The sequence below is a fragment of the Oryx dammah genome, unplaced genomic scaffold, assembly GCF_014754425.2.
Source record: "Oryx dammah isolate SB20612 unplaced genomic scaffold, SCBI_Odam_1.1 HiC_scaffold_10, whole genome shotgun sequence".
NCBI lineage: Eukaryota > Metazoa > Chordata > Mammalia > Artiodactyla > Bovidae > Oryx > Oryx dammah.
The window spans coordinates 63,011,574-63,023,448 of NW_024070194.1; positions in this window are offsets into that span (position 1 = coordinate 63,011,574).

Below are 11,875 nucleotides of genomic sequence, written 5' to 3' on the forward strand. Positions count from 1 at the left end.
GGCAAGAGTGAACATTGACATTTTAGGAATCAGTGAACTAAAATGGACTGGAATGGGTGAATTTGACTCAGATGACCATATACCTACTACTATGGGCAATAATCCCTTAGAAGAAATGGAGTAGCCCTTGTAGTCAACAAGAGTCTGAAATAATACAGTATTTGGGTACAATCTCAAAAACAACAGAATGATCTCTATTCATTTCCAAGGCAAACCATTCAATATCACAGTAATCCAAGTCTATGCCCCAACCAGTAATGCTGAAGAAGCTGAAGTTGAACAGTTCTATGAAGACCTACAAGACCTTCTAGAACTAACACCCCCCCAAAAAAGATGTCTTTTTCATTATAGGGGACTGGAATGCAAAAGTAGGAAGTCAAGAGATACCTGGAGTAATGGGCAATTTAGCCTTGGAATACAGAATGAAGCAGGGTAAACACTAACAGAGTTTTGCCAAGAGAACGTACTGGTCATAGCAAACACCCTCTTCCAACAACACAAGAGAAGACTCTACACATGGACATCACCAGATGGTCAATACTGAAATAAGATTGATTATATTCTATGCAGCCAATGATGGAGAAGCTCTATAAAGTCAGCAAAAACAAGACTGGGCGCTGACTGTGGCTCAGATCATGAACTTCTTATTGCCAAATTCAGACTTAAATTGAAGAAAGCAGGGAAAACTAGACCATTCAGGTATGACCTAAATCAAATCCCTTACAATTATATAGTGGAAGTGACAAATACATTCAAGGGATTAAATCTGACAGGCAGAGTGCCTGAAGAACTATGGATGGAGGTTCATGACATTGTACAGAAGGCAAAGATCAAGACCATCCCTGAGAAAAAGAAATGCAAAAAGGCAAAATGGTTGTCTGGAGAGGCCTTATAAATAGGTGAGAAAGAAGAGAAGCTAAAGGCAAAGGAGAAACTGAAAGATATACCTAATTGAATACAGAGTTCCAAAGAACAGCAAGTTAGAGATAAGAAAGTCTTCCTAAGTGATCAATGCAAAGAAATAGAGGAAAACAATAGAATGGGGAAAACTAGAGATCTTTTCAAGAAAATCAGACATACCAAGGGAACATTTCATGCAAAGATGGGCACAATAAAGAACAGAAATGGTATGGCCCTAACAGAAGCAATTAGGAAGAGGTGGAATACACAGAAGACTATACAAAAAGATCTTCATGATCCAGATAACATGATGGTGTGATCACTCACCTAGAACCAGACATCCTGGAATGTGAAGTCAAGTGGGCCTAAGAAAGCATCACTATGAACAAAGCTAGTGGAGGTGATGGAATTCCAGCTGAGCTATTTTAAATCCTAAAAGATGATGCTGTTAAAGTGCTGCACTCAATATGCCAGCAAATCTGGAAACCTCAATAGTGGCCACAGGACTGGAAAAGGTCTGTTTTCATTCCAATCTCAAAGAAAGGCAATCCCGAAGAATGTTCAAACTACCACACAATTGCACTCATCTCATATGCTAGCAAGGTAATGCTCAAAATTCTCCAAGCCAGGCTTCAAAAGTACATGAACTGTGAACTTCCAGATGTACAAGCTGGATTTAGAAAAGGCAGAGGAACCAGAGATTAAATTGCCAACATCTGTTGGATCATAGAAAAAGCAAGAGATGTCCAGAAAAACATCTACATCTGCTTCATTGACTACACTAAAGCCCTTGACTGTGTGGATCACAACAAACTGTGGGAAATTCTTCAAGAGATGGGAATACCAGACCACCTGACCTGACTCCTGAGAAATCTATATGAAGGTCAGGAAGCAACAGTTAGAACTGGACATGGAACAACAAGCTGGTCCAAATTGGGAAAGGAGTACATCAAGGCTGTATATTGTCACCCTGTTTATTTAATTTATATACATCATGCAATATGCTGGGCTAGATGAAGCCCAAGCTATAATCAAGACTATAATCAGGAGAAATATCAATAATCTCAGATACACAGATGACACCACCCTTATGGCAGAAAGCAAAAAAGAACTAAAGGGCCTCTTGATAAAAGTGAGAGAAGAGTGAAAAAGTTTGTTTAAAACTCAACATTCAAAAAACTAAGATCATGCCATCTGGTCCCATCACTTCATGGCAAAATAGACGGGGAAACAATGGAAACAGTGGTAGACTTTATTTTGGGGGGCTCCAAAATCACTGCAGATGGTGACTGCAGCCATGAAATTCAGAGGCTTGCTCTTTGGAAGAAAAGCTATGACCAACCTAGACAGCATATTAAAAAGCTGTCTTTTAAACTTTGCCTGACATAACTTTGCCAACAAAAGCCCATCAAGTCAAAGCTATGGTTTTTCCAGTAGTCATGTATGGATGTGAGAGTTGAACTCTAAAGAAAGCTGAGCACTGTAGAACTGATGCTTTTGAACTGTGGTGTTGGAGAAGACCTTTGAGAGTCCCTTGGACTACGAGAAGATCCAGCCAGTCCATCCTAAAGGAAATCAGTCCTGAATATTCATTGGAAGGACTGATGTTGAAGCTGAAACTCCAATACTTTGTCCACCTGATGTGAAGAACTGACTCATTGGAAAAGACCGATGCTGGGAAAGATTGAAGGCAGGAGGTGATGACAGAGGATGACATGGTTGGATGGCATCACCAATTCGATGGACATGAGTTGGAGCAAGCTCTGGGAGTTGGTGATGGACAGGGAAGCCTGGCGTGTTGCAGTCCATGGGGTTGCAAAGAGTCAGACACAACTGAGCGACTGAACAGACTCATGTACAGATGAAATTCAGTGGGGGTCTTTGGAAGTTAATACTCATGGGCATCCACTGCTACTGAGGACTTCCCCATTCATCAACATTTATCAGTGTTGACTTGTTTTGATTCTGTTTTTCTCTATTAGCTCAATCTGAGTTATTTCCATGTCACAAGCTCCAGGGAATAAAAGAGGTGAATAGGAGACCAAAGCTTTTCCCTGTTAGATTTCTCCTTGTCTCTATAACTTTTACACATCACTGGGGAGCTCTGTGGGTTCTTTGAGAGAGGACCAGTCACAGTCCTAAGCCCACGTAGGGTTATTTTTGGAGATAGGAGATGGTCTTAACCATGCTGAATGAGCGTGGTAGCCACGACCATATGAAGGTGGCCTTTTCCAGGGAGGAATCCCATGTGGACCAAGATGACAATGACAAGCTGTGGGTACATATGTTCACTCTACTAGTTGTGCACACTGTTTTGTGTACTTTATTAAAGTTAATAATTCACACAAAAAAGGAAATTATAACACTAATGAGGAAGGAACAAAAAGATTTTTTTTTTTTACATTTGCTTTTTGTTTTCTTATGAAGCAGAGGAAACCAGCATCCATATTTAGCTCAGTCAAGCATTCCACTGATTTCTCCCCAGAACATGAAATCCTTCTCTAAGCCTCTTCTGGCCACAGGGTCTTTTTTTGAATCCAGATTCTGTTAGGCTTCCCTTGTGGTTCAGCTGGTAAAGAATCCACCTGCAATGTGGGAGACCTGGGTTCAATCCCTGGGTTTGGAAGATCCCCTGGAGAAGGGAAAGGCTACCCACTCCAGGATTCTGGCCTGGAGAATTCCATGGACGGTACAGGTCATGGGGTTGCAGAGTCGGACACAACTGAGTGACTTTCACTTCACTCTGTTAGATATAATTTCCATTATGCCTATGCATCCTCTGAACCTCCTTTTGGTCAAGGCATTTTTGCAGGGAATTCTTTCATGTCTCTTTCATTCTGTTGATAGGAGAAAATGAAGCCAGAACTAAAGTTTCCAAGCCTTCTCCATTAATAGTTAACAGCTTAGAATGACACGTATCTGAGTCCTGGCTCTGCCACTTACTAACCTTGTGATTTTGCACAGGTCACTTTCCCTCTGAGACAGTTTTCTTACTACAGAATAGGAATAAAAACATTTACCTTCATAAGGCTGTTGTAGTAAAATGAGTTATAGAGTGGTTAGCATAGGGCCTGGTGTGTGGGAATCTCAAAACAGTAGATGACATTGTTAACTTATGACAATTACTTGTCTGATCCTCTGAACACATTCTTCAATACCGTGGCTTGCATCTCATCTCTCTACCAATTCCACAGTAACTGGCTATATTTGACTTCCCATCTCCTGTTGGCTCAGCAACTGGATCCAGTGCCAGAAATAATCTCATTTTCTACTTAGGCAGAATTCAATAGGCTGTAACTTAAACGGAATGTGAAAATAATTCAGCACAGAATCATCAAGCACTAGATAGATGAGATGACTCCTATCAGGTTAAGCAGTACCCTGACTTTGAGTTATACGTCATCTACCAAAAATGAAGTGATTAATTGGAAAGAAATGATAAAATAACCAACCCCATTCAGAGGGCATGGATTTTGTCATAAAACTCATGTTGCCTTTGCTACTGTTGCAGAAGAATCTCCCCAGATGTCTACAGTATCAAGTCTTCAAATCCCCACAAAAATCTCAGATTAGACATCTCAGCCCACTGAAACGGTAAGTCAAGTTTGCTGGATTCTCTAGTTCACTGATTTCAAATAGTTTGGAGAAACACAATGTGGTCCTGTTTTAGTTTCTTCCTGCTGATGTAACTGATTATCACAGATGTTAATGGTTTAAAATAAAAATTTATTCTAGAACCTTAGTCTAAAATCAAGGTGCCAGGACCTCCCTGGTGGTCCGGTGGCTAAGACTCTATGCTCCCAATGCAGGGGACATGGGTTCCATCCCTGGTCAGGGTAGATCCCACATGCCACAAGGAATACGGAAGATTCCACATGCCACAACTAAGACCCAGGGCAGTCAAATAAATATCTTTAAAAAAATAAGTTAAAAACATAAAATCAAGTTGCTAGCAGGGCTGGCTGCATTCCTGCTGGAGACCTTAGGGGACAAGCTTTCCTTGCCTTTCTCAAAGGCCTCCTGCATTCCTCGGCTCCTAGCCCTTTCCTCACTTTACTCCAAAATCTTCCTTCTGTTGTCTCCTATCCTACTTTTGATCCTGAGGCTGATCCACTTTGGCCCTTTTCATAAAGGCCCTGGCAACTACATCTAGGTTTATCTGAACCATTCAGGATGATCTCCCCATCTCAAGATGCTTTTACCATGTAAGGTCGCAGTCACAGGTTCTGGGCAATGAATCAGTACTTAACATGAGCTAAAAGGAGTGCCCAGAATCAAAACAACCCGTCATGTTGGTACCTGGTCACTTTTCTGACTCAATTGTCATTTGGGAGAGTGTTGGTTAATAAATAAACCACTGACCAGAGCTCTCTAGTTTGGTTTCCCAGCAGCTATTGCTTCCAGAAGATTCTCTGCATAATTAGTTTAATTGGAACCATCCTGGATTTTGAGATGGTAAGTCAGAGAACCTGTTCTGCACTAGTTAGTATTTACATTGGATTTTAGGGACACCAAAAATATGTCTCTAGTTGGTTGATTCCCGTCTTTGCAACCCACTGTGTATTCCATATTTTGATGGGCCAGAGTTTTAGTAAACTAAAATAAATTAAATTAACCTAAAACCTAGAAATAAGGTAAAAAAAAGATTACCATACACTTTCAAAGTCATACTGTGGCACTGTCCACCAAGTCCACTGAAAGTTCATCTGATTTTCTAGAGGAAGACATAAATGATCTATCATTTATGAACTATCATTTAGGCCCCAGGCTTTATAAGTTAGATGGTAATGTGCAGAAAACTAGCTTGCAAGTTTTTCAGATGTGTACTCTTTTGAATCAGCTTTGTAGCCTGCTGGTTCCTTGACCACTGACTTAAATCTTTAATTTAAAGTGATCATCATATAATTATATGAGTTTGTTTTTAACTTTTTAAAATTATACTTTGACATCAGGCTTCCATATTAAGAGAGAACAGACAATTTTTCTCCTATGAAGCAAGTATGTTCATTCCAAGCAAGCTTGGGTTAATGACTAGAAAATGGCATGGACTACATAAAAATTACATGCAGACACTATATAGGAATCTGTTAAGTATATTCAACCACATAATTAGCCAAAACCCATGTACTGATCCCCTTATATTTTGCCATCTGTAAATTAAGTAGTGTTAAAAACAGGCAGAATATTAAAAAAAAATTGTTAATAAAAAAGCAAGCCACAGACTGGGAAAGGACTGCAAATAATATCTGATAATAGCTTCTATGCAGAACAACTCTCAAAACTCAATCATAAGAAAAGCCAATGAGAAGTAAGCAAAATATTTGAACAGTTTGCCAAAACAAGGATGGTAAACAAGCACTTGAAAAGATGTCCATCATTAGTCATTACAGAAATGCAAACTAAACTCACAAGATACCAATTATAATGTCTAAAATCAGAGTAACCAGACCAAATGGTGGCAAGAATGTAGAGCAACTGGGACCCTTCTATACCAATAGTGGGAATGTAAACTAGCACACTTTCAAAAAGCTTGCCAGTTTCATAAAAAGTTCAACGGACACTTACCACATGTCCCAGTCGTTCCACTAATTTTCTTAGTTTACCCAAGACAAGTGAAAGTAAATGTTTATACAGACTTATAGTAAACATTCTAGCACTCCCGTAGTTTCATTTGTAATAGCTAAACCCTGGAAGCCACCCAAATGTGCACTAACAGAGAGTACATAAATTGGGCTACCTCTATACAGCAGAATACTGCTCAGCAATAAAAAACGACTGAACCATTGATAGAATAAAATAAAATGGTTGTTTCTATTTTCTTGGGCTCCAAAATCACTGTGGACGGTGACTGCAGCCATGAAATTAAAAGGTGTTTTCTCCTTGGAAGAAAAGCTATGACAAACCCAGCTGTTGTTCAGTCACTCAGTCATGTCCAGCTCTGAGACCCCATGGACTTCAGCACACATACTAACCCTAGACAGCAGACTAAAAAGCAGAGACACCACTTTGCCACCAAAGGTCTGTCTAGTCAAAGCTATGTTTTTTCCAGCAGTTGTGTATGGATGTAAGAGTTGGACCATAAAGAAGGCTGAGTGCCAGAGAATTGTTTTCAAACTGTGGTACTGGAGAAGACTCTTGAGAGTCCCTTGGACAGCAAGGAGATCAAACCAGTCAATTCTAAAGGAAATCAACCCTGAATATTCATTGGAAAGACTGATGCTGAAGCTCTAATATCTTGGCCACCTAATGCAAAGAGCCAACTTATTGGAAAAAACCCTGATACTGGGAAAAACTGAGGGCAAGAGAAGGGGGTGACAGAGGATGAGATGGTTGGATGGTCCTATCAACTCAAAGAACATGAGTTTGGGCAAACTCCAAGATATAGTCAAGGACAGGGAAGCGTAGTATACTGCAGTCCATAGAGTTGCAAAGAGTTGGACGTGACTTAGTAACTGAACAACAATGATAATCTGATGTCTCCATTTCATAAAGATAAAACTACAGGAGCTATTATAAACTTGGACATTATATGGCATAGGACTAGGAAACAGAAAAATCCAGTCTAGAAGTGGATTTGGGAGAAAGAAAAGTAAGAGAAAGGCAAGCTCTTGGTTTCTCCTCAGTGCTTCTCGGTCTCCAGTCCCAGGCTGGTTCAGAAGTCCAAGCCTGACCTTGGGTTCCGTGAGAGCCCGCCACCTCATAGTGTTTTTTTTGGTTATGCTGGGTCTTTGTTGCTGTATGCAGGCTTTTTCCAGTTGCAGCGCATGGGCTTCTCATTATGGTGGCTTCTCAGTTGTGGAGCATGAGCTCTAGGTGCTTGGGGTTCAGTAGTTGCGGCGTGTGGGCTCAGCAGTTGCACCAGCACCTCATTTTTAATTATAAAAATTTCTCTACTTTGCTTAGGTGAGTTTCTATCACCTGCAGCAAGACTGTTAAATTTTATCTTAAAAGCAACAACAACAACACTGGGTTCATGTCATATTGGAAAAGTAATTATTTATTATGACAAAAATAAAACTGTTGACTGAAAACAATGTTACACTGTATTTATTGCACCATGATTGCAAATGAGCCAAAACCTGTCTAAAAGATGAACATTCCAGAGCAAACAGCATCCTGTAGGCATGCAAGCAATAAGTCATGAGTACCAGTAACCTAAACTTAACATACAGAAGCATTTTATGACAGTAATAAAACTACTAAAAATTTAAAACATGTCTTTAAAACAACCCCACCATTAGAAGAACATGTTTTGAACCAGTTTCAAGAAGTGATGATGTGAGTGCATTAAATAATTTGTTTGCTCTTGTAATTCTATGAATGCTTATATATTGAACCAATAGCACACATCTTAGTTGTTTGGTTGGGTTTAAGAAGCACAGTTTGTGGCATGAAAGACACTTTTTTCCTCTGTACAATACCAGTGGACTCCCAGAGAGATCCAATTCATAATTTTGGCCTTATTAACACCATCTTCATTTTACCAAGCTGATTAGCTAAGATATTGTTACAGTGTTTGCAGAAAGCCTGAAGCTTCATGGATAACAATTTGTATTTAAATCTTAAGAAATGAACATAAATATACAGACACTTTAATGTAGTTTTACATTCTGAGGCAAGAAGTATATTATATAGGGCCTGCTGTTTCCTCTTTCATGCTCTAAAGCACCAATTTATGTTAAGATGGCAATGTGCAATTATAATCATTATATTCTGATCAGAACTAACACAAAGCAAGGCTGCAATGATTCTTAGCTTTATTTTTTGTTTTTTTTTTTTAACCATCCTCTGTACAGTGATCAATAAGGGAAAATTTATAATAGTTACATAATGGAAAAAAATCATAACCATTATTTTATTTCACACTTTTAATGAAATAGCAGCTCAACTTTTAAGAAAAATCAAAATGAAAAGTTTTCATAACTACACTGAATAATTTACTCCAAGAGAACAAAATAGGGGCTGTAGAGTCTCTGAATTTCCTAAAGGAAAATGTAAGATTAAAATGATTATAGTCTCTTATGAATAAGGCCAAAAGATAACAAATAAATGATATATAACCAACATCAACTGATAGTCATTTGATATCCTACCAACACTGACGGAAATATATTCACAGTATAATAAAAATCAATTAAACTTTAAGGTTTTTCCTTTCCCTTACTTGGTTTTAATTAAACTGATTAAATATTGACTAAGCACTTGGCCATGTGCTTTAATGAACAGTATGTGCATCTGCTCCACATTAGTCCTGCTGGTGGTAAACTAGACCTAAAGAAAACAGTCTTTGAGGAATGTTCTCCCTTAGCTGTGAAATCTGCCTATTTCAATACAGTTTGGGGGAAGAGGACTTTAATGGGATGGTGCCACATCGCACAAACTGGAGGACACCACCATATGGACTGAAAAATGAGGTAATTTTTAAATTAAAATTTTACAAGTTTGTGCAAGAGAACATTTCTGTTCTTCTAGAATTTTGTTTTCAATTCCAGAAGACATGCACAGCACATTATTTTTCCATTTCTGGGGTGGGGGAAGGCAGATTACTGGTTTATAAAAATGCAAAAGGGGCTTTTTGTGACTATACTCTCAAATTCTAGAAATCCGATCAGTCTTCAATCTTTTGGTCACATTAATAATAATATAGGCCATCCGGTTCTACAGTAAGACTGAATTTTCTAGTAGTTTTAAGTGCCTTGAATGGGGGCAATTCACTGTTTTCATTCAAATTTTCTACTGAAGATTTTAACCTCACATTACCAAGTTTTTTGACTTTTGTTTCTACGCCTGCTTCTAAACCTCTAAATTAACATTTCTCGAAAATCTCACAAGACTTTATATATTTAAAGCTGATTTTAGGTCTGCAAAACAATATTTTTTCTATCTTGAATTTAATACAAAGCAGCTAAAAAAATTTTTTTTCTTTAAATTGGCCTTCTCTGTATAACTCTGATTACCTGAAACTCTTAAAAAGTACTTTTTGGGGACCTGGCTTTTAGATGCCAGTCTTCACAGTAACGCTAAATGAATAGGGATGAGACATTACTGAAAAAACTGACTTTGAATCTAAACTACTTACAGATTTATAGAGATATTTGTAAAATACTGACAATCCTGGCTGTACTATCCTTTCAATACTGGAAAATCAACACAGAACTGGAGTTTGGGGTAATCCTCTAAAGCCAATAAGCTCTGAACAAACTAACCACTTCCATCCAATTAGTAAAAGCCAGGAAAATAAGCAAGATATTTTCTAGAAGAGAGCACTTCCCAGTATACAGTGTTTTGTAAATAGCTTAAGTATCTTCTTAGCAATATGTGGGTTATTTTCTCTTTTGCATTTTCATTAACTATTAGCTCAGTTTAAGTGGAGTAGCAGTTACTAGTTGATTCTTTGCTTTCTTATTTGATTGTATCCATATGATAATGAGGTGGGAATCAAATAATAGATTAAAATAAACACAATTTCATGTTACATGTCCTTCCTCCGTCTGGTTTGCTTCTTTTTTGTTGTAGTGTTTTGGGTGTTTTTTCCTTCCTTCAGTTTTTAATAGTAGTATATAAACTTTCAGAATGCCCTACATTCTACTGGCCACAAGCCATCATCCTGTATGGTGAAGTGACTATACCCTGACAAGACAAAAAAGACCCTTTAGAACTGAACTAGGTACAAAATATGTTTTGGATCCAAAGCCATAGTTAGGCTCAGGAAGTTGGTCTTCAAAGATAAATATCAAGGGAATTAATCTATTCTAGGTATAATACCAGTATGGCTTTTCAACTGGTATTCTTCTACATAAGTAAGAATTCAATGAGCTCTAGGCAGAAACAAATCCATTTATAATTCATCCTAAGATACTACATCAAAAATACTCTTTTAAAAATAAAGCTTTTATTGTTTTAAAATTTTCTTTGCTTTGTGGCTCCCCATCACTCTTCAGAGAATAATGTTTACAGCACTGCCTATATCACTCATGGTTTCCCTAGGAAAATAATTGTTTTTTCTTTATGCTAAATATAATGAAAGTTGATTTATGCTTAATCAAAATGACTACGGTTACAAGAGTAGCATCCACTTAAGACATAATTTTTAACAATGAAATTTCAATTTATCATCATTCCTCTAGTGAAGCTAGAATAAAATTATACCTTTAAGCATACTAACAAAGAACCTAAAGGCAAAAATTTGTATTTAATGTTATTTAATAGATTATAGATATATTATTTCAAATCTTAAGGAATTAAATTACATTAACAAAATACACAGCTATGTTCTCATATAAAAAGGCTTATTAATTCTAAAAGTTCTCAATAGACTTTGATAAGAAAGATGGGTTTAAACAGGAAGAATGCAACGTGTTCAAAATTAAGAAAAATGCCTTGAACTTACAAGGGTAACAGTTACATTTAAAGATTTGTTTAAATTTAGTTTCTTTATCTCAAATTAAAAACAATATGTAGAATAATCTCCCAGAAGTAACATGGGTGGGTCCTCCTGCCTTCTACCACTTATTAGAAATTTTGCTAGGCAACCAAGGGATTGATGGGGAGCGTGAAACCTGAACTATTGTTAAATTAATGAGCTGCAATTATGACCTCTAAAGAACAGGTATAATACAAAATTGAGAACTTATCTCAAAATACAAATAAAGGCACTAATCACAATTTACATTTTTTCATCAGACAGTATCTTACAGTTGACTGATTTTCAATAAATGTCAGAATCAATGCTTCAATGTTAAATACGTGCTTGGGTCAAAACATTCTCTTGGAGTAAAGGATAATCAGTTTTCATATTACTACAAGAGGAAATATCTAATGAGAACCCATAAAAAAAACTTTAAAAGTCTTACATGAATTTTCTAATTGAACTTTTCCCAATCGTTGGCACAAAACCTAGCTGGACATCTATTTTATCTTCAACACACAGCTAACAATTTCTAATCCAGAACCAACAAATATTTTTTTAAAAGCA